The 25,220-nt window shown below is 37.4% G+C and overlaps 1 long non-coding RNA gene across 2 annotated transcripts; it reads left to right on the top strand.

Moving 5' to 3' along the window:
- Window positions 1-558: 558 nt before the first annotated feature.
- LOC112668088 (uncharacterized) lies at window positions 559-24,903 on the top strand. 2 transcript variants are annotated; one of them, XR_003141446.3, is made up of 6 exons: window positions 559-1,230; window positions 6,733-6,860; window positions 11,438-11,581; window positions 12,018-12,096; window positions 18,623-18,799; window positions 23,641-24,903. It is a non-coding gene; the product is annotated as an uncharacterized LOC112668088 (long non-coding RNA). The 2 variants fall into 2 exon arrangements; XR_003141447.3 differs by having other exon boundaries at window positions 11,884-12,096.
- Window positions 24,904-25,220: the final 317 nt, after the last annotated feature.

Raw genomic sequence — 25,220 nt, 5'->3', positions numbered from 1 at the left:
TAATTGATGGATTTTGTAGATGCTTTTATTAGGGGAAAACTGAAAATCACAGCAATAGCAGCTTATATCAGGTTGGGATTTATCCAGAACAGAAGAGATTGTCCATGTCAAATTGTAAGGTCTTCTACTAAGCCCTTATTATCTGCAACTAGTAAGTGAGGCCCCAGGATGGTCAGCTTTAGGAACTGAGAGATACTGATATATGAAAGATTCAAATATATTCACTGTAACATCCTTATGAAAGAAAGTGCCAGGCATGCAGTGATAATAAATATTTGTTGATAATAAGTGATAATATTTGTTGATGTAATTAAATTGAGTATGTGAATCAATAAATGATGGGATAAATGAATGAATGATTTCATCAAAGGGTTTCAGGCTGGGTTCCCAGTTAAGCAGACTCAGGGAAAAGGAGGTAGAAGAGAAGGAAGATGAAGAAGAGGAGGAGGACAAAGAGAAGAAGGAAGAAGGGGGGAGGAAGAGAAGGAAGGAGAGGATTGAGCTCTGGTATAGCGTGAAATGAAGACCTCACCTCACCACAGCGGGGTTCTAGAACTGGAATGTTTTTGCAGTATTGTTCCAGGTTGGGCCAAGAAGGCCTGGCCTCTACATCCCCTTTGATCACTTTGATCCACTTTATATCCACTTTCCTATGGGCTGCCCATAGAAGGAAGCCTTGGACAAAGCAGTTCTTCAAAGAGGCAATCCCCAAAGAAGGCTAACAGGAGACACTGCCTTCTGGTAGACCCACCAGTAGTTGGAGAATTAAGTCTGCAGCAGGTTGAACAGTGATCACCAGAAAGATATGTCCACATCCTAACTCTAAGAACCTGTGAATGTGACCTCATCCAAAAAAAGAGCCTTTGAGGGGAGGTGGGGGGGATGGGGTAACTGGGTGACGGGCAAGGAGGGCACTTGATGGGATGAACACTGGGTGTTACAATATATGTAGGCAAATTGAATTTAAATTTTAAAAAATTATTTTAAAAAATAAAAAAAGACTTTGCAGATGTAATTAACTTGAAGATCTCAAGATGACATCATCCTGGATTACTCAAATGGCCACTAAATCCATGACAAGTGTCCTTAGAAGAGAAGGCACAGAGACATAGGAAAGAAGGCCAGGTAAAGACAGAGACAGAAATTGGAGTTCTGCAACTGCATGCCAAGGAATACCTGGAGCCACAAGATGCTAGAAGAAACAAGGATTCTATCCCAGAGTCTTCGAAGGTGTGAGGTCCCACCTCATTTGGATTTCCAGACTTCTGGTCCCCAGAACTGGGAGAAAATAAGTCTCTGTTGTTTTAAGCTACCCAGTTTATGGCATTTCCCCCATCATTCCTAGAAAACTAATATGAAGTCCTTCTTCCTACATAGGTATTTGGGTAACTCAACACTAAGATTGAGAAAAATGCAGTTTCTGTTTAAATCTTTGAAAACTCAAAAATCCCCACTTTGAAATATTCCAATTCAGTTAAGTTTTTTTTGAGGAGGGACTGCTCACAAGAAGTAATACAAAATAGACACTAACAATCTTAACAATCGTTGTATATGACCATAGAATTATGGTCACATAGATTCTGAGGTTCGTGTCTGTTCTCAGCACAAAATGACCTAATTAACTGGCAGGACCCCTGTAGAATTCCTAAAGAGGGAGGCTTAATTGGTTTTCTTTCATAGAGGCCTACTTTACATTGTTACCTACCTATATTTGTTACCTATAAAAATACCAATGGTATTTTTGCAATAGTATATCTTATTTCCAGAAAAAGATATTGTATTTCTTGTTCTAATATAGCAACTGTGCATTTATAGCCTTTTAACAAAAAAATTCTAAATTATATACATTATGTGACTATAATTGCTTATAAACTGTGTATGTTATAATTTAATTATATTTTGAATAAGAGATTTGCATTTTTGTAAGAGCATTTGGTATTTAGCCATGAAGTTACTTAAAAAAAAAAGAAAGAAAAGAAAGAAATCAAATTGACATGGAGGGTTTTTAAATATTTACATTTCAACTAAAATAAAGGAAAAAAAAAAGGTCCCAGATTTTTCTTACAGAGAATTAAAGTAATCGTTACCATTCAGAAATAATGATCCATCAAGAAAATTACATTTGTGCTATCTGAAAGCAGAGGAGAGGACATATGTCTATGAAATATAAAGCATAGAACTAAAGGTTCATAGAAAAACCTGGAAAATCATCATAGCTTATTTGTGAAAAGGCTCTTGCCCTCATGAAATTTTGATGTGTTCTTTACATAACTGAATTGTTTCCCTTCATTGTTGAGTGTCACAAGGCAGAGAGGTCTAGAATTACCATGTTATGAATGTGACTGAATTGGTTTCAAAAATATTTCAAAATAAGTAGTTAGGAACAGAGGAGTGAAATTCCCATTTAACAATCAGTATTATTTTAAATGACTGCCAGATTATTTTTTTTTTCACATCTAGGCAGTATTAATTGGTCACACTGAACACAAAGAAAGGTTATATTTGAAAATGTTAAAAACATCAGTTAAAATATCTTGATACTTGGGCTTCAGTACAATTTCCTGGATGCTTTTAACTCCAGGAAGCTCTTTAAGGAAAGATAAAATGAATATAGCAGGAGGGAACTGATAAAAGGAGAAGAGGAAGAAGAGGTGTGGGAAAGGAAGACTGGGGAGGTGAGATGAAAGGAATCAAATTAAAAACCACAGAAATAAATGGGACAAGCATTCAAAGAAGATATTTCCAGTCTTAAACAAACTCTTCTAGAGAATAGAAAACCAGAGAATACTACGTAACTCATTTTGCAAAGCAAGTATAATCATACTATCAAAGGCCAGACACAGGAACTATAAAGATGAACAAGGGGCACCCCGGGTGGCTCAGAGGTTTAGTGCCACCTTTGGCCCAGGGCCTGATTCTGGAGACCTGGAATCAAGTCCCTGCATGGAGCCTGCTTCTCCTTCTGCCTGTGTCTCTGCCACTCTCTTTCTCTCTCTCTGTCTCTCATGAAGAAGTAAAATCTTAAAAAAAAAAAAAGATGAACTTTTACAGGGCAATTTTTCTCATGAACATAGATGTACAAATCGCAGATATTGGTAGTCTGAATTCAGCATAAAAAAGATAATAAACCACGATGAGATTAGGTTTATTTTCAGGAAAGGAGAATTAGTTGAATGTTAGAAAATCTTTTTATTATTCCCATATTAACAAAATGAAGGAGAAAGAGCACAAGAATGTTTTGATCAATGTAGAAAAAAATGTTTGACATACAGCAAGAAGAATTCATGACTTTAAACAGTGCTTAGCAAACCAAGAATAGGAAGGACATTTCACTCTGATAAAAGGCATCTACCAATTACATAGAACAAACATTAAATGTGAAATGTTAAAATCCCTCTCCTTAAAGTCATGAATAAGACAAGGATGCCCACTATTATTACTATTTCCAGTTCAATATTGCATTGGAGGTATAATGGGAGAAGGAAGGGAGAATAAAAAATAAAATTGCCAAAAAAAGAAAAAATAAATAAAATAAAATTGCCAAAAAATAAAATAAAATAAAATTGCCAATGTTTTTAAGAAAATCTAAAAGAACACATAAATTATTACAATTCCTGACTTCCTGAGTCAACACATTTCTAGATCCACAAACAGAAAATGCGATTCTAAAAATACTCATCATTTAAAATATTATATTAAAAATATCTATGAATAGATATTAAAGGAAGATATTAAATGGAAATAATTAAATGAGACTTAAGTGAAAAGAATAGAAATAGGATAATCATAGGAAGAGAGAATCAGTATCATAATGGTACAAATTTTCTCCAAATTAATCTAAAAATCAATGTAATTCGAACTAAAATCCCAACAAAGCTTTTCGATAGAACTTGGCAAGCTGATTCTAAAATCAGGTATGGAAGACAAGACAGGACAAGACAAGACACTCTTGAAGGATGCCCAAATGAAGATATCTGCTCCACCCAGATATTAAAACTTAACATAAAGCTATAGTAATTAAGCCACTATGGCACTGGTATAGGGGTCAATAGAATGTAAAGTCTAGAAGCTGACCCACCCATATCTGGAAACTTGCTCTAGCACAGGGCTGGTATTGCAGACCACTCAGAAAAGGAGAGTTAGTCAATTAATGGTACTGGAAAATTAGATACCCATATGGGGGAAAAAAGTGAACTTGGACTCCATACCCTGCACCATACCCCAAATTTCTTTTTTTTTTTTTTTTTTTTTTTTTTAAATTTTTATTTATTTATGATAGTCACACAGAGAGAAAGAGAGAGAGGCAGAGACACAGGCAGATGGAGAAGCAGGCTCCACGCACCAGGAGCCCGACGTGGGATTCGATCCCGGGTCTCCAGGATCGCGCCCTGGGCCAAAGGCAGGCGCCAAACCGCTGCGCCACCCAGGGATCCCCATACCCCAAATTTCAATTTCAGCTTGTATTAAAGATTCAAATGTGAAAGTAAAATTTTTAAATTTTTAGAAAAAAAACATGGAAGAACTATTTTATGACCTCAGTGTCTTAAACAAGATACACAAAGTTCTAATAGAGGAAGTTTGATGAATTTTATAGCATTAAAATTAAGAACCCTTGATTATCAAAAGGCCACCATTTAGAAAATGAGCCAAGAGACACAAGAAAAGATGCTCAAGGGGCATCTGGGTGGCCCAGCAGTTAAGCATCTGCCTTCAGCTCAGGTCGTGATCCTCGGGTCCAGGGATCAAGTTCTGCATTGGGCTCCCAGCAGCAAGCCTGCTTCTCCCTCTACCTGTGTCTCTGCCTCTCTCTCTGTGTCTCTCATGAATAAATAAAATTAAAAGAAAAAAGATGCTCAATATCACTAATCATCAGGAAAATGCAAATCAAAATCACAATGGACTTCACCTTATACCTGTCAGAATGGCTAAAATCAAAAGCACAAGAAATAACAAATGTTGGTGAGGATGTGGAAAAGGGGGAACTCTCTTGCACTGTTGGTGAGAATGTAAATTGGTGCAGCCACTACGGAAAACAGTATGGGAGGTTCCTCAAAAAATTAAAAATAGAGTTACCATATGTTCCAGCAATTCCTCTAGTGGGTATTTATCTGAAGAAAAGGAAAACACTAATTAAAAGATACATGCATTCCTATGTTCATTGCAACATTATTTATAACAGCTAAGATATGGAAACAACTTAAGTGTCCATAGTTGGATAAGTAGATAAATAAAGTATACATACACACACACACACACACACACACACACACACACATATATACAACGGAATACTACTCAGTCATAAAAAGGAATGATTTGGACCTAGAAGATATTATGGATGGACCTAAAGGATATTATGCTAAGTGAAATAAGTCATATAGACAAAGATAAATACTGTATTATTTCATTTATATATGAAATTTAAGAAGAAAAACAAAACAAAACTCAGACTTATAGATACAGAGAATAGATTGGTGGTTGCCAGAGGGGAAGGGGGTTGTGGAGGGCAAAATGGGTGGAAAGGATTAAGAAGTACAAATTTCCAGTTGTGGAAATAAAATAAGTTTGGGTATTTAGTGTACAGCATTGGGAATATAGACAATAATATTGTATTAATTTACAGATTGTAGCTATACTCATTTTGATGACCATTTCTCTATATATACAAATGTCAAATACCTATATTGTACACCTGAAACTAATACGACATTGTATGTCAAGCATACCTTAATAAAAAAAAAGGAAAAGATAAGTCATAATCTGAAAGAAGATATTTGTAACACATAAAATGAACAAATTATTGGCATCCAGAACATATAAAAATGTTTAGAAGTCAATATAAAAAGATAAGAACAACCCAGTAGAAAAACAAGCAGAAAGCATGAACAGGCATTTCACAGACAGGAAATATGAATGCCCAATAAATGTATGAAAAACATGCTTAACCTTATTAGTAATCAGGAAAACACAAATTAAGATCATAAGAAGATACCAGTTTTCATCCACCATATTGGCAAACATTTAAAAGTAGGAAAATATCAAATGCTGGTAAGTATATGATGCAACAAGAACTCTCATAAACTATTGGTAGGAATTTAAATTGATATAGCTATTTTGGAAAAGTCTCCCATTATCTAAGATGGGCATTCTCTTTGATTCCATTCCTGTATGTATATCCAACAGAAATACATTCATATCTTCATCAAAAATATTAATATTCATATTATCCAAGAATTAGAAACTCAAATGTCCTTTAACAAAAGAATGGATACAATGGTAGTATATTCATCCTGTAGACTCCCATGGAACAGTGTAAATGAACTATTACTGGGCAGGTCAAGAGCTGAGTCTTACAAACATGATATTGAGAGGAAGTTGAGAAATTAAGAGTACATTATATGAAGTCCAAAACATGCACAACTAAACCACTTATCTTTGAGCACTACAACTTTATGTGGTAAAGCAATAAAGTTAAAACAAGAGAATCATAAACACAATTTCAGGATAATGATTGTCTTAGAATGGAGGGTGGGACTAGAGAGAGGCAAATAATGGGCAAATGTGGGTATATCGGAGTTCATTTTATTTTTCTTAGATAAAATATACACTTATTTTTAGTTTATGAAACATTTCAAAGAAAGAAGCCAATACCACCTCAGCTATATACTCCTAGAATTAAATAAGTCTGGTTTTACAAATAAGTCAAGTGAGGCCCTTACTTGTGATTATCAGATTAATCTGTTCGTGATGTGCTGTGAATTTCAATAACCTGAGGAAAAAGGAATAAAAAATCACAAGAAAGAGGAAGTTAGAAAGTAGGATGATGGAAGGAAAAAGAATAAGAAAGAAGAAATGTCCAGGTAAGTAAGTCTGCTTTAGAAATATGTTTTGGTGTTTTAAAAATCTGATCACCACCTCTTTAACCAATCCTCTAAAAAAATAATAATAATGCACCTAGAGACATCACAAACCCATGGTCTGTAATGCAGAGAGTAGACACCTACCTGGTATCTTGTCTCTGTAAATCTCCAGATATAAAATGCTGACTACCTGGGAGAGCCCTGGTGGGCTTTTATTAAGATGATATTTCTTTAGAGCAGTTGTAGGTTCACTTATCCATTTACCTACTAAAGAATGTCTTGGTTGTTTCTGACTTTTGGCAATTATGAATAAAGCTGCTCTAGATGTCTGTGTGCAAGTTTCTATGTGGACATAAATTTTCAACTTCTTTAGGTAAATGCCAAGGAGCTCAATTGCTGGATCATATGGTAAGAATGCATTTTGTTTTGTAAGAAACCACCAAACTGTCTTCCAAAGTGTCTGTACCATTTTGCATCCTCACCAGCAGTAAAGGAGAGTTCTTGTTCCACAACCTTGTCAGCATTTGGTGTTGTCAGTGTTCCAGATTTGGCCATTCTAATATGGGTTTAGTGGTATCTCATTGTTTTAATTTGCATTTCCCTGATGACATATGATGTGGAGCATCTTTTCATGTACTTATTTATCATCTGTACATCTTTTTTGGTAGGAGGTCTATTAGGGTCTTTGACCCACTTTTTAATCAGGTTGTTGGTTTTCTTGTTGAGTTTAAAAGTTCTTTATATATTTTGGATAACGGTCCGTTGTCCGATATGGCTTTTGCAAATATTTTCTTTTAGTCTGTGGTTTTCTCATTTTCTTGACACTTTCAAATAGCAGAAATTTTTTATTTTAAGGAAATCTATCTTATCAATTTTGTATTTCTGTCATGAATTGTCCTTCGGTATTTTATCAAAAGAGTCATTGACAAGCTTCATGGTTGGTGAACATATAGAGATTTCTGGAAGTAGTGCAGTTGGACAGGGCATGGAAGATTCTCCCCACTTTGCACACACTTTTCCCTATGCATCTCTTCCATCTGACTCTTCCTGAGTTAGATCTTTCCATGATAAACCCAATATCTAGAAGCCGCAGGGAATGGTGGAAAGATGAGCTCTGAGACCAGTCTTGGACTTTGATCCTGTTTCTATCTCTCCACAGCCCTGAGGCTTTGGGCAGTTCCCTAAGTTCTCATTTTTCTACATTGTAGGATCCTAGGATAATTTTTCAAGCATATAAGAAATAATTAGTAAGTGACAGATACTCCAATCCAGCTAACCCAACCTCAAGAAAAAAGTCATTGCCATACCCAGGTTATCTAGGTATTCTATATTATCTTACAGGAGTTTCATAGTTTCACATTTTACATTTAAGTCTTTCATTCATTTTTAGTTAATTTTTGTTAAGGATATAAGGTCTGTGTCCAGATTTCTTTTTGCATGTGGTTGTCCACTTGTCCCAGCATCATGGTTGAAAAGATTATCTTTGCTCCATTGTACTGTCTCTGCTTTTTTGTCAAACATCAGTTGACTATATTTATGTGGGTTTATTTCTGGGCTCTTTATTCTAACCCATGGATCTATTTGTGTATTCTTTCACCAATACAATACTGTCTTGATTACTATAACTTACTATAAAGTCTTGCAGCTGTGTAGTATCAGTCCTTCAACTTTTTTCTTCTTTTTCAATATTGTGTTAGTTATTCTGGGCCTTTTGCCTTTCCACATAAGCTTTAGAATCAATTTGTTGATATCTATAAAATAACTTTCTGGGATTTTTACTGGAATTGTATTAAATCTACAGGAAGAATTGACATCTTCACAATATTGGGTCTTCTTATCCATGAACATGGACTATTCATGTATTTAGTTCTTTGATTTTATTCATCAGAGTTTTATAGTTTCCCTTATATAGCACTTGAACATATTTGTTGGCTTATATTCAGATATTTCAATTTTGGGGTGCTAATGCAAGTGGTATTGTGTTTTCAATTTCAAATTCTACTTGTTCATTGCTGGTACCTAGGAAAGTGATTGACTTTTGAATATTATCATGTATCGCTCAAACTTGCTATAAATTGATTATTATTCCAGGAGTATTTTTGTCAATTCTCTCAGATTTTCTACATAGGCAATCATGTCATCTGTGGTGAGAAGGAACATCCTTGCCTGATCTTAGTGGGAAACCTTCAAGTTTCTCACTATTAAATATGATGTTAGTTACAGGTTTTTGTAGATATTCTTCATTGAGTTGAAGTGTTCCCCTGTATCCCTAGTTTATTGAAAGTTTTTACCATGAATGGATATTGGATTTTGTCAAATGCTTTTTCTGCATCTATTGATAAGATCATGTGATTTTTCTTTTTTCAGTCTGTTGATGTGATAGATTATATCGATTTTTGAATGTTTAACTAACCTTAAATACCTGAGCCACTAGCACATTTTAACACTGATTGATTAGTTAGTTGATACTGTGGACCTGGCAAAGATGAAAGTTAGGGTCAGGTAAACTAGAGAAGTGGTATGACCCGGAAGGAAGAATGCCCAGGAAGGTGAGTGTGAAAACTCCAGGCTGGGGAAGGAATAGGTGCAATGAGAGAACAGAGGTGAAGGTGAATGGAAATTGGGCCCTAAGGAAGAAAGGGATGGTGGGATGGTTTTGTCTGAGATAGACCTAACCCTGAAAAAAAGAAATAAAGAAATGAAAAGCAGATCACCACTATGTCAGTATATACTCTATTAATGGTGTGTGCTTCTATTTTGAATTTTGTTATAAAATGATGATATAAAACTATAGAAATATAACATCTATCCAAGGTGAGACTATAAGATTCCCTTATATGTGGCATGATTTTAGAATGCTGGAGATGGGGACGCATGGGTGGTTTAGTGGTTGAGCATCTGCCTTTGGCCCAGGGTGTGATCCTGGAGTCCCGGGATTGAGTCCCACATTGGGCTCCCTGCATAGAGCCTGCTTCTCCCTCTGCCTGTGTCTCTGTCTCTCTCTGTCTGTCATGAATAAATAAATAAAATCTTTATAAAAAAATAAAAAAAGAAGGCTGGAGATGGTCTCGAATCTTGGCTAGAAGTGACTCCATAATCCCTATACTAAATATTTAAAATTCTGTTTCTGGATGTCTTTATGAAGATAAATCTCCTTCCCTCTGCAAGGAAAATGGCAGAGATTGCTTTCTGGAAGCTCTTTTCTTTTGAAGGTAAAAAGTTTTATGGGCTGACCTGCTGAATAATATCTAGAAACTGAGCCCAAGATAAAATTTGAAGGACAAGTCATAATGCCATCAAGCTTAGTGAGAGAAAAACAGTGGCAATTTTTCAACATGCAGGCTCTCATCCAAGTTGATGAAATCAACCCCACAGGGGAAAACCAGCTAGCTCCTTGCCACCACATTCCCACTGCTGTCCCTGATCTACCTTACTCCATTCCCTTGGTAGACAAAACCCACTAGATATTTAGTTCATTGGATTAGGGCTCTGCCCTGTCCAGAATCATCTTTTTAGAGGTATCTGTGGAACAATTAAGTTGTTAAAAGAAAATCTACTATTGACATCTTGGTGAGGATGGGTTGATTAGATTCTTTCTTTCTTGAAAACCAGTCAAGAGCAGGGCACAGAGGGAAAAAGAATGTGGTTATGGGAATATGGAAAAGGAAGGAATCAATTTTGAAGTACAGAGCAAGGTCCAAGAGGGAAGGTCTGATATAATACCATGATGCACGGTTTTGGCATCAGGGATGAGAATAATGACAAAGAAAGCCTGGAAGAGGGCGAGCGAAAGAACTTGTTGAAAGGACTTGAAAAAAAAGTCATATGCCATAGTGCATTACTACCTCAGTCCCATGGACACAAGGCCTCTGCCCAATGATCTGCATGGTCTCTTAGATCTTACTAAATAACTTTATATATGTTTGTCTACATATGGTAAAGAAGTAAGGAGAAATCTGTGCATGAACTGGGGGAAGAGGGAGAAGAAGCAGACTCCCCGCTGAGCAGGGAGCCTGAGTCGGAGCTCAATACCAGTACCCTAGGATCCTGATCTGAGCTGAAGGCAGCCACTTAACCAACTGAGCCACCCAGGCACCCCCCCACTTAGTGTTTTCACTGGTAACTAGATTATCACTAATACATAAATATATGATTTCAATATATATATTAAAATATATATAAAATAAGTGCTCTAGCTTCCACCAATCCTGAGCTAGGAGCAGGGCATGAGTGGGTGACCAGAGCTCTTACCAAATGTCCTTGTCAGGTGTTTGATATGCAGAGAGGTGAAAGAACAAGCAAAGCCAGTGGAAAAGGCAGGAGGAAAGGATCCTGGAGGAAATAAAGACTGCAGAGCAAAGCTCTCAACTCATACCTGGGTCTAGGATAAAAATCTCTAGTAGGTCCGTTTCTCTCATTTGTTTTCTGCAGGTCACCCAGGTCCTTTGAGTTCATTTACATTCCAGCCAGTTTTGGAATTAAAATTTTTAAGGAATAGAATAAAAATGTAGATGCTGTATATATTTTAAGTGATAATTTTTCTTTTTAAAAATACAATGTTGTTAATGTGATGCCAGTGTTTGAAGCTTCTTGGTGCAAGATTCAGTGCTGCTACAAAAACTTTGTGAGCAAGGCACAAGCCACCCTGCCCAGAGACCAAGAACTGGGTGCTGACAGCCGTTCCTGGGAGGCTTTTGGAGGTGTGATGCCTGGGTCCAGAGGTAGGTGGGTTTGGAGGGGGACCGTTCTCTCACTTCTGCCCGGAAGCAGCCCCTTGCGCCCCTGAGCATCGCAGTCTTGGTGAGGTCATGGCTCCCCAAGCATCTATGGGATGGCACGAACTAGCAAGCAGGGACTGGAAATGGAGGGGACACTGAGTGATGAGAGCTTGCAGACTGATTTGGAAGCAACTGGAAAATATCCCTCTGGAAACTCTCAGAAACAGCCGGGCCAGATGGTTATTGCCAAGGCATCAGGAGTCTAGGGGACCCCAGGCCCCTGCTTCATAATGTTTTGTCTCCAGTTTTCTTCTGCAGATTCTTCTCTCCCTGCAAGGAAGTGGAGAGAGACTGGCCTTGGCACTGATTGATTGCAGATGAATCCCAGTCCTCCTTTTACTGTGGGGCTATCTTAACGCCTCTGAACTTCTGTCTTCAGGTGCGCAAACACAGGCTTCAGTACTCCCTTCCCTTTGGAAGGGGCAGGACCAAGGACTGGAGGCCTGCGGCTGATCCAGGTGATAACCAAACAATTATTCTCCACTCATTCTCCGCCTGGCAAGGGGAGTGTTTTGAAAGTGTGAATTCTAGATCAAATCTCTAGAGATTCTAATTCAATGGATATAAAAGGAGAGCCTAGGAATGTAGGGATTCTTTTTTTTAATATTTTACTTATTTACTCATGAGACAGGCAGAGGAAGAAGCAGTTTCCCTGCAGGGAGCCTGATGTGGGACTTGATCCCAGGACCCCAGGACCATGACCTGAGCCAAAGGCAGAGGCTCAACCACTGAACCACCCAGGTACCCTGGAATGTAGGGATTTTAAATCAGTACTAACCTGAAATATCTGCACAATGGAGTCTGCAACCGTTATTTACGTCATTGTGTATATGACTAGCTTGCAACTAAAATCCAAATATTCTGCAAATCCACTCTTTTAGGGCACTTTTAAACATCATATAATATGGGCCAATCTTATTTTTCTTTTTTTAAATAATTCCATTGTAGTTAACATGTAGTGCTTTATTAGTTTCAGGTGTACAATATAGTAATTCAATATTTCCATATACTACTCAGTGCTCATCAGGAGAAGTATATTCTTTTTTTTTTTTTTTAAGACTTATTTGAGAGAGAGAGAGAGAGAGAGAGAGAGAGAGCAGGGGAGGGACAGAGGAAGAGGGAGAGAGAATCTCCAGCAGGTTCCCCACTGAGTGTGGAGTCCAAAGCTGAGCTCATCCCATGACTGCAAGATCACCACCACCTCAGCTGAAATTTAGAGTCGGCTGCTCAAACAACTGAGACACCCAGGTGCTGATCCCCTGGATATACCCCAAGATAAGTATACTCTTAGTCTCCTTCACCTATTTAGCCCATCCTCCCACCCACTTCCCCTCTGATAACCACCAGTTTGTTCTCTATAGTTAAGAGTCTGTTTTAGATTTGTTTCTTTTTTCCCCTTTGTTCATTTGTTTCTTAAATTCCATATATGAGTGAAACCATAAGGTATTTGTCTTTCTCTGACTGGCTTATTAAAATGTCTAGATCCGTCTGTGTTGTTGCAAATGGGAAGATTTCATTATTTTTATGGAATAATATCTCATTGTGTATATTTATACCCCATCTCCAAATCTGTTCATCTATTAATGGACACTTGGGCTGCTTCTAATATGGGCCAATCTTAAAATGGTCTGGAATATTTTCCTTTTGAATCACTTCATTAAATTACTAGCAACTGATCCATTAACAAACTAATAACAGAGAAAATACTCTTATTTTGTGTAGGCAAAGCATATAAATCTACTTGGATGTAAAGGGAAAATTGGCATCTGGATTTGCACTTGGCTGCGCTCAAAGTTAATTCACTTATACATACAATTTTAAAAGACTGCAAGAAAAAAATTCTTTTCAATGAGTTCATTTAGAATAAAATTTGCAAAGCCACTTGGGTGTTCTTCCAATTTTCCTAGAAACCCTGGTCTTCAGACTAGGTAAAAATAATATCTGGAAATGTAGATGAATGATGAGTGAAAAAAAGGGGCCCAACTTTAACTGTAAAAAGAGAACTGGAGCCTAAAACAAGCCTCACTTTTAAAAAATTAAGTCCAATAAAATTATGTAAAGCATTACAAAATTGCGTAAAGCACAAATGCATTTGGCAAGAATAAATATCTACCTAAAACCTATGTAGAATTCTGGGAGTTACAGTTGTTTTGGTAATGTCCCACCTCACCAACTCACCCTGAAGGCAGAAAATGTCTGTTCCATTAGCAAAAGCCTGGGATACTTTTGAACAGTCAGCAAATAATTGCTGTAGTTATCATAAAGTTGGTAACATGCCCTCAGTCATGGTAGCCACCATTCATTTCCTGTGGTTCTGGGCACACTACAGTGTGGTCTCATCTCCCCACACAGCAGCAGGCATGAATGGAAGGGAAAGATGTGTGGGCCTGGGACAAGGACACAATGCAAATGCAGCAGCTGGGCTGCTCAGAGGTTCTCAGGCACTGCCATCTACAATCCAGGAGAGGATATCTACAATCTGCAGTCTAGATGCTCAAATCCTACAATCCAGGTGAGTGTGAAGACCTTATGGATTCTGGTGCAAAAGGCCACTACGGGAAAACACCGTTCAACAAACTCACCAATAGAACTACCAGGAGCCAGAGAACACTTGGCCAGTGCACTACTTTCTGTTTCCACCCTCAGCAGTTTTTTCTAGCACCAGTGTAGACACCTCATTGCGTTTTGGATGAGAGAAGAGGCTTCTCAATGGAGTCTCCTGTTCCTTCTGGTAAGTCTAACAGTGCCCACTTTTGATTCCAGATAGTTTTGTCTAAGTTGAGCTATCCAGGGATGCCTGAGTGGCTCAGTGGTTGAGCATCTGCCTTTGGCTCAGGGTCTCATCCCCTGTCCAGGGATCAAGTCCCACATCTGGCTCCCTGCCAGGAGCCTGCTTCTCCCTCTGCCTGTGTCTCTGCCTGTCTCTCTCTGTGCCTCTCTTGAATAAATAAATTTTAAAAACCTTTAAGTTGACCTATCCATCCAATCTGTGATTTGTATTGAGTTGTTGACCGCTTATAATCACTTCCATTATCTGCTTTGTACAATAAATAATCACCATCTCTTCTTTTTCTTTTTCAAAGATGTGGTTACACTTAAGAGTGCAAATATCATCAAAGCAATATTTTAAAAAAATAACATTAAGCTGGTATGAAAAAAAGAGGCTGATGCTAAATGAAATAAGTCAGCCAGAGAAAGACAAATACGACATGATTTAACTTATATGCAGAATCAGAAAAAACAAATGAACAAACAAACAACAAAAACAGAAACACTCATTAAACAGAGAACAAACTAGTGGTTGCCTGAGGGGAGGTGATGGATGGGTGGGCGAAATATGTGAAAGAGAGGAAAAGGTACAAACTTTTAGTTATAAAATAAGTAAGTCATGGGGATGAAAGTATATCACAGGGAATATAGTCAATAATATTTAGTAACTTTGTATGGTGACAGGTGGTACCTAGACTTATCATTGTGAGCATTTTATAAGGTACATAATTGTCAAATCAGTATGTTGTGCACCTGAAACTAATATAATATTATATGTCAACTATGATAAATACATAAATAAATAACCAAAAAAAGAAAAAGAAACAGAAACCACTATTTAACTCCAAAAAAAAAAAATAAAGCTAATGCAAGTCTTGGCTGAGTTTAAAAGTCAGAATTTAATCAACGTCATTTAAAAGTCAGAATTTATCAATGTCATTGATAAAGACCCACCCTCCCTTCTGCGCATTTCTCCCCACGACCTCACAGAGGTTGTTATAAAAACACCTCTCAGATTGCCGAGGTTGGTTACAGTGCCCTCATGTGTCTCTGCCTTGCAATGTCGTTTTAGGCCTTTCAAAGAACGTACTATTTACTCTCACAGTATCATATAATTAGTAATGGCATTTTTAAGCAGTAGAAGCAAGTCCAAATTTTTCAAAATACACACATACAAGATTGGACAAGCTTTGAAGAGCCATAAATGGCTCAGATTGGTCACCCCTGGGTTCATGGAGTGAAATTTTAAATTTAATGACAAAAAGTCAACAAAGACTTGACACCAAAGAAATAAATATATCTAAGGGGCAGTTGATGAAAATATTACATTCTCCTCAAAAATCAATGTAAAGCCACCTTAAACCTTGAATTTTTATGCTTTTGAAACCAAGTTGCTTTTATCTTCTCTGTTCAGATTTTGAAGAACTGTAATTGTACATTTTGTGAGAAAAATGCATGTTTGACAGTAGCTAACTCTTCCATTCCCTAGCAAAAAGTCAGAACTATTTATTTCAGAAAGGTTAATTTCAAGTCAAGCTTCACTTTATGTTTTAAAATAGGCCCTTAAGAGAGAATATTTAAGCATAGCCTCAGTGTAATTGGTTTAGCACCCTGGAAACTTATGTTAAAAATAAGGACATTTATAACAAAGAGGAACTGCCATGGCAGAGAAATTATTGCGTTCCCTGCTCTCTTTGGATTTTTAATTCATTGTTTTACAAGCCTAGCTCAACTTAATTGCTTCTAATTTTTTTTTCTTTTCTCCCCATAAGCATATAGAGTAGTCTCAGCCCAGGAAACTGCTATCATTTGCTGAAGCTGGCAAATAGGTCATCCTAGCCAGTAACAGCAACCAAGAACAGATATCAAAAGATGCAATTTCAAAAACATAGCTTTTAAAAGAACATACATAACATTTGTCTCCTTGATTCGAGAGCCAGTAACGGTTAGAAACAACATTCAAATTGAGATTCTCTGTGGATATCATACTGATTCTTCATCCCACAATTTTTGGAGGAGAGAGTTAAGTCCCAGGTCATTTGAACGAGACCAACCTTGGGGAAAACCTTGGGCCTTATCTCAGACCTTACTTTTTAAGAGTCAAATTCTGAAAGGTTATTACTGTCTTTCTAGGAACTCTGCCTTCGAGCTCTTGGTTTCAGTCTTTATTTCATTCCCTATGTCACTCTCCATTTGACATGGGATGGACAAAGATCAAAGTCATACATGGGTAAGACCTTCTGAGTCCTTTGCAGTCTGGAGAAAGGTTTAACCTGTGATCCGAGGAACAGAAACAAGAAGTCCACATGCAGAAGAATGAAACTAGACCACTCTCTTTCACCATACACAAAGATAAACTCAAAATGGATGAAAGATCTAAATATGAGACAAGATTCCATCAAAATCCTAGAGAAGAACACAGGCAACACCCTTTTTGAACTCGGCCACAGTAACTTCTTGCAAGATACATCCACGAAGGCAAAAGAAACAAAAGCAAAAATGAACTATTGGGACTTCATCAAGATAAGAAGCTTTTGCACAGCAAAGGATACAGTCAACAAAACTCAAAGACAACCTACAGAATGGGAGAAGAGATTTGCAAATGACATATCAGATAAAGGGCTAGTTTCCAAGATCTATAAAGAACTTATTAAACTCAACACCAAAGAAACAAACATCCAATCATGAAATGGGCAAAAGACATGAACAGAAATCTCACAGAGGAAGACATAGACATGGCCAACATGCATATGAGAAAATGCTCTGTATCACTTGCCATCAGGGAAATACAAATCAAAACCACAATGAGATACCACCTCACACCAGTGAGAATGGGGCAAATTAACAAGGCAGGAAACAACAAATGTTGGAGAGGATGCGGAGGAAAGGGAACCCTCTTACACTGTTGGTGGGAATGTGAACTGGTGCAGCCACTCTGGAAAACTGTGTGGAGGTTCCTCAAACAGTTAAAAATAGACCTGCCCTAGGACCCAGCAATTGCACTGTTGGGGATTTACCCCAAAGATACAGATGCAATGAAACGTCGGGACACCTGCACCCTGATGTTTATAGCAGCAATGGCCACAATAGCCAAACTGTGGAAGGAGCCTCGGTGTCCATCAAAAGATGAGTGGATAAAGAAGATGTGGTTTATGTATATAATGGAATATTACTCAGCTATTAGAAATGACAAATACCCACCATTTGCTTCAACGTGGATGGAACTGGAGGGTATTATGCTGAGTGAAGTAAGTCAGTCGGAGAAGGACAAACATTATATGTTCTCATTCATGTGGGGAATATAAATAATAGTGAAAGGGAATATAAGGGAAGGGAGAAGAAATGTGTGGGAAATATCAGAAAGGGAGACAGAACGTAAAGACTGCTAACTCTGGGAAACGAACTAGGGGTGGTGGAAGGGGAGGAGGGCAGGGGGTGGGAGTGATTGGGTGACGGGCACTGGGGGTTATTCTGTATGTTGGTAAATTGAACACCAATAAAAAAATAAAATAAAATAAAATAAAATAAATAAATTTAAAAAAAAAGAAACAAGAAGTGAAGACAAAGAGCAGTTTCATGAAGCTTAGCAAGAGGTAATGAAAGCCATAGTCCAATAAAAGACTGAGGGAACACAGTCAGATGTCAAGCAACAAATACATGTTTCCAACTCCAGTGAGAAGCTTACAAAAGTCTGCTCAAGGGCATCAGACCTGTGAGAACTGTGGAATTTCTCCTCTTGGCATAAAAGACTCCACCTAAATCCCAGCATTAAGCAACTTGACCAAACTCTGCTGTGGCTTCTAGAGCCAAAGGCCTAACCAAATAAAAAGACAATTCAGATTCCAAAAATAAACAAACCCCAAACCAAAATAAGCAAAGGAACTCCATAATGTTTAATGTAAATGTTAAAGGAGCTAACAGGAAAATGAATCTCAAGGCTTTTATTTTTGAAGGTCAAAGAAAAGGCTGGTAAATGTACAATGAGACATGAGGAAGAGGGATACATAACTTTTTGGGAAAACCATTGAAATTCCTCCTGTATTACAGTTATTGACTATATTCAAATGGTCATGGTTTGACTGAAATAAAAGCCTATTTGTTATCATGGTGTTAAGAAAATTCACTTTTAATAATAATGAGATTTAGGGTTTGGATACAAAACAAAACAAAAAACATTCAAAAGATTTTAAATTTTGTGTTTAACATATTTTCCAGGTGTTAAATTTATAAGGAAATTTGCCTCAACACCCCAAATCAGAAGTTAATGTGAAGATATAAGAACTGATGGAATGATCTGGAATTTGATCCAAAGCGATGAATTTATTTGATGTGGGAGTTGGAGGTAAAGAATGTCGTGTTTGAACACCATATGGTTTAGAAGACTGCACCTAGGTATGTATGTGAGTCTGCTCCCAATCTAGAAATAGATATTCATGTGAATATCGTGGAGCTTGGCTCTCAGATGTCCCAGAAGCTAAGGTCTGCTGCTTGAACAAAGACTATAGAACCTGTGTTCAGAAATGTGAGCACTTTGGAAAATTAAGAGAAAGGGAAAAGAAGAGCAAATATCAACTCAGCCGTTCAAATGGCTTTTCAGGGATGGAACTAAATGTTTACATCTGGGTGTAAATAAGCAAATATGCTGAAATCGACCATCTATATTGTTGAGGTTTTAGTCCTGAGAGAGAAATTTAATAAATTATAAGAAAGGGAATTTTAATATTGGAAATACATTATCCAGGAATTTGTTAGTGTTAAAATACCTGTTTTATTTCTAATGGTACTATGGAGGTTTACATCTCGGTTTCTTATTCTGAAAAAAATGGGACTGGTTGGGAAAGAAGGATGGAAGTAATTTGAAAACACAGAATTCACTTGACGGAATGAGCACTGGGTATTATACTGTATGTTGGCAAATTGAACTCCAATAAAAAATATACGGAAAACAAAAACAAAAACAAAACAAACAAAAAAGAAAATATAGAATTCTTTAATCTGGCTATTTCCATGCTCAAGCTATCCCCAAAAAGCAGTATAGATCTACAATTAGACCCCAGTCAATCAGAGAAAGACAAATACCCTTTGATTTCATTCATATGTGGAATTTAAAAACCAAAACAAAGAAAGAAAGAAAAAGAGAGACAAACCAAAAACCAGACTCATAAATATAGAGAACTAGTGGTTGCCAGAGGGGAGGCAGGTGGGAGAATGGGTGAAATAGGTGAAGGAGATTAAAGATACATTTATCATGATGAGCACAAGTACTGTATGCAATTGCTGACTCACTATATTGTACGCCTGAAAGTAATATAACACTGTATGTTAATTATACTGGAATTTAAAAAGGAAAAATTAAAACAAAATTAAATTTTAAAAGATTTGAGCTATCACTTCTAAGTTTTCCCTTATTTTCAACATTTAAATTTACAAATAAAAACACAGTAAATTTGAATTTCAGTTAAATGACAAGTAATTTTTCAGTGTAAGTTGTAACAAATATTGTATGGGATATAGTTACACTAAAAAGTGCTCATTGTTTATCTGAAATTCAAATTTAACTAGGCATCCTGCATTTTACCTGGCCCTCCTAATCCTAGACCTTAAGTTTAATTAATTTATTTGCTCATTAATTCGTCTATCCATCCATCAATTTATTTAAATAGATATTAATTGGGCACCTGCTATGTGACCAGCCACTCTGCTAGGTGCAGGGGACACAGTGATGGGCAAAGATTCCTGCTGTCATGGGACTTACAATCTCTCCAGCTGGAAAGAGTGACAATAAACATGTAATCACCAAGGCAGATATACAACTGCCAGGTGAATTAAGAGTGCTGAAAGAAAGGAGTGTGCTACAAAGAACTAGAGGTCAGTGAAGGCTTTCTTCTCTAAGTCGTGCTTGAAATGAAAGCTGGAGTCTGGGTTGGATTTAACTAAGTAGGGAAAAAGGATTTGAGATGGAGGAACCAGCCAAATACTTTTGTCTATGTTGAGATTAGTGACTGTTGAGTTGAACTGAAAGATTGGTTGGCATCCTCTTTGGCAGAGTTGAAGAAAAACATGAGTAATGGCTCCCTGTCACCTCCTCAGTCATTCTGACCCCTCTTACAGTCCCAGTCTTGCTTTGTGACCCTAATGGCACACTTCCCATGAGTGGCAGTACCACTGTTACCATAGGTGAATGCTTCCTCAGATGTCAATGTAAGGAGGTACGGGCATCAGAACATACAACTTACGATGCTGGTCCTGAAAAGACGTTACTGGTTCTAGTTCACGTCAGTCATCCAAGATGAAACCATGAATAACACATGGGAAGTGTTTTTTAAGTCAGGAGACCTGGATTCTGATGTTTTTTCTGCTTGTAGTTACATTAGGTGAGTGTGAGCATGACTAGATTGGATTTCCTCAGCTAACCAACAGGATTCACACCACGATTTCAGCTCACCTCACTGGATTGTGAGGATTAAAATAACATAGAACCTAATATTTGAAAAATGAGTTTTTACCGTTCCTATATTATTGATCATACCAAAATATTTATTACCATTGTTTTTGGTGGAATAACTTCTATACACTATTCAACGAAATATGTCCCCTAAAGTGACACTAGGTATATGGAAACTTGAACACATAAATGTGGCATGAATAAGTGCCTTTCCAGCTTTTTCATCTGTTTAATAGAATAATCATATTCTAGTGTTGGCTAGTGTTCCACTGATGTGAAGTTTGAGGGGGTTAATGTGCTTAGAGTTCCTGGAAAGTTGGTTGCTCCCTAAACATAAATATAAACTTCAGTTATTTCTACTATCATTATAGCTGATATTTCTTTTTTAACACATTAACATCCCTCCACTGAACAAACTGCTCAGTTGTTTGGAGGACTCATGTCGTCACTCCTCTCTTCTCGATGTGTCTCGTTGCTGTTGAACTAAACAATTCTTTAGCTCCCAGGGTGCTTATTTAATAAATGATGCTGTGCAGTTCCCAAAGAAAGACTTTCAATTTTCCTCTTGTGTGACGGCTGTGATCAAGCTCCAACACCCTGTGGTCTTGTTCAATGAGACTGTATATTGGGAACTCACTCACTACCTTGTTTGTTGTATTTAATCTGTTAAGTTCTATTAACTGTAGAAGTACCTGATGCTTTTCTTCTTCTCTTGACAATTTTCTCCTCTACTTGCCCCCAAACTTGGGGAAAAAAGGTTAATTGCTATATATATTTTGGTTAATTTTCTCTGACTTTTGTAAAATGCTATGAAGGTTATTGGTATATCACGTATCTCTTAAAATGCACACATGCACACACACATACCTGAACATTCACATGAAATACATTCTGGCTAGAACTTGAGTGGAAATAACAGTTGATAGACCAAAATGGTAGAGTCATGGAGTTGTCGGAGATGCTGAGATCAAGTTCAACTTCTTCATTTCACAGGTGAAGAAACAGGTTCAGAGAGTTTACATCATGTAGCCAAGGTCACATGACAAGGGCAACACAAAAATATAGACCCCCTGAGGATCAAATCCAACCCACCACTACCTGTTGGACTAAAATCAAGTTTTATTCCAACACAGCCACAGTCACTTGTTTTATTGCCTATGGCTGTATTTGTGCTACACTGTCAGAGTTAATAGGTTGTTTTTGTTTTGTTTAAAATTTTATTAACTTTTTTTTGGTGCAAAAAAGTGGTTTTATTAAAGCAAGGGGACAGGAACCATTATTTACTTATTTTTTAACTGAGGTATAATTGATGTACAACATATTAATTTCAGGTGTAAAACATAATGATTCAATATTTGTATATATTGCAAAATGATCAAAGAAGTTTCAACAGAGGCTACATGGCTTATAGAATCTAAAATATTTACTAGTTCTTCAGAGTCCTTTGCCTACAGCCAGCAGAAGGGAAGCAGGCATGAAGTGTTTATGAAATGGGTGCTGGGGAGGTAGGGAGGGCAGCCAGGCCTAGAGTGGTGCACATCATTTCTATTCACATACCATTGGCAGGCATTAGTAATATGGCCACACTTAGATGCAAGGAGGGTTGGGAGACATAGTCCTGAGCAGCCAATTCCCAGTGAAAATTCTACTCTAAGGATGTGGGATCATGATTTTGCTAGCTAGCTATGCCATATGTAGTCAGGACCTGTTTGCCTTTTGTAGTGTAGTAGACACATTTGGCAGTGTCTGCTCAGTAAATGGCCCCCATTTCTGAGAACTGTAGCTTCCCAGAAGGTGGGCCTCTTTGGCCATGTCTTTACTAACACCACCACTTGTCATAGATCATTATTGAATTAAAGGATGACATTCCCTCCAAAGATCTTTCCAGAAATTTTGAATCTTTTTTTTGTTTGTTTTTTATGATAGTCACACAGAGAGAGAGAGAGAGGCAGAGACACAGGCAGAGGGAGAAGCAGGCTCCATGCACCGGGAGCCCGACGTGGGATTCGATCCCGGGTCTCCAGGATCGCGCCCTGGGCCAAAGGCAGGCGCCAAACCGCTGTGCCACCCAGGGATCCCAGAAATTTTGATCACATACTAAGAGATGATAGTCTTTCTCTGTTTAAGTGTTCTTCATTTACTAAACTTTTTTTTTTCACTTGCTAAACTTTTAAACTAAAATAATATATACAGACTTTCACTAGAGGCCACTTTTTGTTTTAAATCCATTCCAAATGTTACATATTGCTGGGCCTTTACAATAATACACATAGCTTATTAGACTAGGATAGGAGTATAGCACCATAAAAATAAAAAATAAAATAAAAATTGCCTGTAATTAGTAATACAAATTTCACAAAGTGGAAAGGCAAAAGATGACTATCTTTTAGTATCCTTCAACACAATGTAAAGTTCAAGCATAATAATAGTATAAGCATTCTAATTGGGAAAATATATGAACAATGGCTGTGGGGCAACCACACAGACAAACAGAGAAAGCCACTCTGCAGAATAAGTGAAGGATGAAGCAGAGGCATGAAGAGTAGAGACGAGAGATCATGAAGAACACAGCTTCTTTAGCTCCTAATGGTTTTTGGGTTCCTGGTTTTCATTCTGCATGAGGCCCATCTGTACTTCCTAACTTTGAGACTTTTAAGATACCCTTTATAGTAGACATCTATGCTTTTGTCTACCCTGCACCCCTTCCCCTGTTTAGGGACCAACTGCCTCCATCCCACACCAGTTCCAACATGGTCATAATCACATGACCTTGCTTTTTTATCCACAGTGACTGAGATGTACATAACCCAAGTCAGGACAATTAGAGTCTTCTTCTGGGATGTTTTGGAAGAAAAAAAATGGAAGAATGGAAATGGAGGAAAGAAGCTCTTTTCTCCAAAGAAGGGGAATCACAAACTAATGTCCTGGTGAAATTCAACCTCCTGCCTGTTTTTGTTCTGTTTTTTGAAATAATTATAGACCCACAGTAAGTTACAAAAACAGTAAGGAGATCCCAATACACATCACCCAGGTTTACCCAATGACATCTTATGTAATTATTGTACACTATCAATACTATGAAATTGACACTGACACAATGCTATTAACTAGACTGCAGACCTTACGCAGATTTCACCAACTGTTCACTTTCTTTTTATGTCTTGTGTATAGTTCTATGGCATTTTATCATATGTACAAATCCTATAACCACTGTCATGATCAAGATACAGAACTGTCCCATCACCACAGAGTAACTCCCTTTTGCTACCCCTCCTCAATAACATATTCCCTACTTCCTTCCCCAAACCTGGCAACCACTAATCTCCATCTATATAATTTTGTCATTTCAAGAATGTTATATAAATGGGATCAAACAGCACATAACCTTTTGAAATTGGACTTTTTCACTTAGCATAATACCCTGGAGAGCCATCCAAGTTGTTGTGTGTATCTATAGTCTATTCTTTTTTACAGCGGAGTAGTATTCCATCATACGGATAGATCACACATTGTTTAGCCACTTACCTTTTGAAGGACATTTAGGTTGCTTCCAGTTTTTGGCTATAACAAATAAACATTCATATATAATTCTTGTGTAAAAAGTTTTCATTTTCTAGGATAAATGCTCAGGAGTACAACTGCTAGATCATATGTCAAGTATACATTAAACTTTTTAAGAAATTGCCAGACTGGGACCCAGCCTGGGTGGCTCAGGAGTTGAGCATCTGCCTTCAGCTCAGGGCATGATCCCAGTCCGGGGATTGAGTCCCACATCGAGCTCCTTGTGAGGAGCCTGCTTCTCCCTCTGCCTGTGTCTCTGCCTCTCTGTGTCTCATGAATAAATAAATAAAATCTTAAAAAAAAAAAAAAAGAAATTGCCAGCTGATTGCCAGAGCAGCTGTACCATTTTACATTCTCACCAGCAATATAGGAGAGATCTAGCTTCTTTGCATCCTTGCAAGTAATCAGTATTGGCAATGTTTCTTTTTAAGATTTTATTTATTTATTTATTTATTTATTTATTTATTTATTTATTCATTCATTCATTCATTCATTCTTAAGCTTTTTTTTCTTTAATTTACTTGACACAGAGAAAGACAGCACAAGCAGGGGGAGCAGCAGGAGAAGCAGACTCCCCTCTAAGCAGGGAGCCCCCTGCAGGGCTGGATCTCAGGACTCTGGGATCATGACCTAAGCCAAAGGCAGCTGCTTGTCGGAGCCACCCAGGCACCCTAGTACTGTCAATATTTTTATTTTAATCATTCTAATAGATTTGTAATAATATCTTATTATTTTAATTTGTATTTCCCTATGGTTAGTGATTTTGAACATTTTTCATGTGCTTAGTTACCGCTTATACATCTTCTT

Source organism: Canis lupus, chromosome 36, assembly GCF_003254725.2.
Source record: "Canis lupus dingo isolate Sandy chromosome 36, ASM325472v2, whole genome shotgun sequence".
NCBI lineage: Eukaryota > Metazoa > Chordata > Mammalia > Carnivora > Canidae > Canis > Canis lupus.
This window is presented reverse-complemented; position numbering and strand designations above follow the sequence as displayed.